Source organism: Schistocerca serialis, unplaced genomic scaffold (genome assembly GCF_023864345.2).
Source record: "Schistocerca serialis cubense isolate TAMUIC-IGC-003099 unplaced genomic scaffold, iqSchSeri2.2 HiC_scaffold_118, whole genome shotgun sequence".
Taxonomy (NCBI): domain Eukaryota; kingdom Metazoa; phylum Arthropoda; class Insecta; order Orthoptera; family Acrididae; genus Schistocerca; species Schistocerca serialis.
Window position 1 is genome coordinate 12501 of NW_026047381.1, and position 2500 is coordinate 15000.

The 2500-nt window shown below is 64.0% G+C and overlaps 1 pseudogene; it reads right to left on the reverse strand.

Annotated features, from left to right (window-relative positions):
- LOC126434042 (large subunit ribosomal RNA) overlaps positions 1 to 2500 on the reverse strand; it is a 7494-nt pseudogene that overhangs the window by 2865 nt on the left and 2129 nt on the right.

Sequence of the window (2500 nt, forward strand, 5' to 3'; positions counted from 1 at the left end):
TGGTGGTGTTGCCTGCTGTGAAGGTGACATTGCTGTCCACCTTCACCTTCTTCTCGCGCCCTGACGCGACTAAGGCGAGGGTGAAACACTTCCGGGCGTTGATCTGCAGCCCCAGGTGGGCGAGGGCTGCGGTAGCTGCGTCGATGAGGGACTGCAAGCCCCTCGGGGTCGCTGCAAACAGCAAGACGTCATCTGCGAAGGCCGCAGCGTTGACTCTGCGACCGAGGATCCGAGCTCCGATGTGGGAGGGCAGTTGGCCTAAAACGTAGTCCACCGCAAAGTTGAACAGGAGGGGGGAGAGGGGATCGCCCTGGCGAACGCCCCGTGCTGGCTGCACAGACACGCCCACGCCGGCGCCGTCCGCTATCACTGTCGTGCTGCCCTCGTAGCACCGCTCGACATACCCGACAAAGCAATCCGGCAGGCCATGCGCCTTCAGCACGGGGCGAAGGGCAGCATGATCTACCGAATCGAATGCCTTAGATACATCGAGCGATGCCACAAAGACAGAGCGGCAGGAGCGAACTGCGTCGGTGAGAGCAGTGTCCAAGATGAAGGTATTTTCCAACATCCCATCCCGAGGGATGAATGCCCGCTGACGTTCGTCCACAGCACATGCGCGCATCAGGCGTGACGCGAGAACCTTGTGAAAGGTCCGCGCCAACACCGAGCAGACCGTAATGGGGCGAAAGTCAGCGGGGGATGTTGGTGCAGCCGTTTTCGGGAGAAGGGACGTCCGCGCGCGAAGCAGGCGTTCCGGAAGGGCGCGGGCCAGAAGGAAGAGATTCATCACTTTCACCAGGACTTCGTGCGGCAGGCGCCGCAACTCCGCTGGGGTAAGGCCGTCCGGCCCAGCTGCTGATCCCCTGGGCGGCAACGCGGCGGCGACCTCCTCATGTGTGACCGGCCCCCATAGGCACTCAAGAGCGACAGGCTCCGAGTGCGGGAGGAGGCGGTCACGAATGAAGCCCGCGGTGGAGACGGGCTTCTTAGTGAAGAGGTCCGCCCAGAAGTCCAGCAGACCAGGGATGGCAGGTGGCGGCTGGAGCAGGGTGCCATCCAAGAGGCCGCGCACGCAACGTGCACGCGACCGTCGGAAGGCATCCTGCGTTCTCGCGTATTCCCAGCGGCGCCGCTTGCGCTTCTGCGTCGGCGGCGCGGCAGGCGGCCGCTTCGATGGTTGGCGCGGCCGCTGTGTCCTGGTGATCGATCTCTCCCCTCTGGACCCGACCGACGCAAGGGCATCCGGGAGCATGCCCAGGATGACATCGGGCGGCGTGCCCCGCCCCAGACCTATGACTCGATCCAGGGCAGAGAAACGCTGGGCGGAAGCAGGTAGCCCCGCCAGATGCTCCCAGATGGCGGCGTCGGTCGGCCCCTCCGGCGGCGGCCCGGTGGTGTCGGCCGCGAAGTCCTCGGCTGCGTCGACGGGCGGCGCAGCGGCCTCGCCCGCGTCAGGCAGCGGGCTCGCTGCTCCCCGGCGGGACGCCGGCTCTTCCCCCCGACCGATCTCAAGCGCCTCCATGAACTGGCGGACAAGCTGCTTGTGGGCAGCTTGCCGCCGTCGGCACTTGATTGCCTCAAGCGTTCGGTCGGGGAACATTCTGATGAGTTCTTGATTCACAAAGAAGAACCGGGCGTCCCTCTCAAGGAACAGTTCGGCCTCTGCCTTGGCGAGCGACAGGACTTCTTCCTCCGTCCACCTCGCGCGATGCCTCTCCGTCACGATCTCCGCGTTGGCGGCCGCAAGATGAGTCATAGTTACTCCCGCCGTTTACCCGCGCTTGCTTGAATTTCTTCACGTTGACATTCAGAGCACTGGGCAGAAATCACATTGCGTCAACACCCGCTAGGGCCATCGCAATGCTTTGTTTTAATTAGACAGTCGGATTCCCCCAGTCCGTGCCAGTTCTGAGTTGATCGTTGAATGGCGGCCGAAGAGAATCCGCGCACCCGCGCGCCCCCGGAGGAGCACGCTAAGGCGGACGCGGCCTCGCAGCAAGGAAGATCCGTGGGAGGCCAAGGCACGGGACCGAGCTCGGATCCTGCACGCAGGTTGAAGCACCGGGGCGCGAACGCCGCGCAGGCGCGCGCATCCTGCACCGCCGGCCAGCACGAGGCCGACCAACGGCGAGAGCAGACCACGCCCGCGCTAAACGCCCGCACTTACCGGCACCCCTACGGCACTCACCTCGCCCAGGCCCGGCACGTTAGCGCTGACCCACTTCCCGACCAAGCCCGACACGCCCCGATCCTCAGAGCCAATCCTTATCCCGAAGTTACGGATCCAATTTGCCGACTTCCCTTACCTACATTATTCTATCGACTAGAGGCTCTTCACCTTGGAGACCTGCTGCGGATATGGGTACGAACCGGCGCGACACCTCCACGTGGCCCTCTCCCGGATTTTCAAGGTCCGAGGGGAAGATCGGGACACCGCCGCAACTGCGGTGCTCTTCGCGTTCCAAACCCTATCTCCCTGCTAGAGGATTCCAGGGAA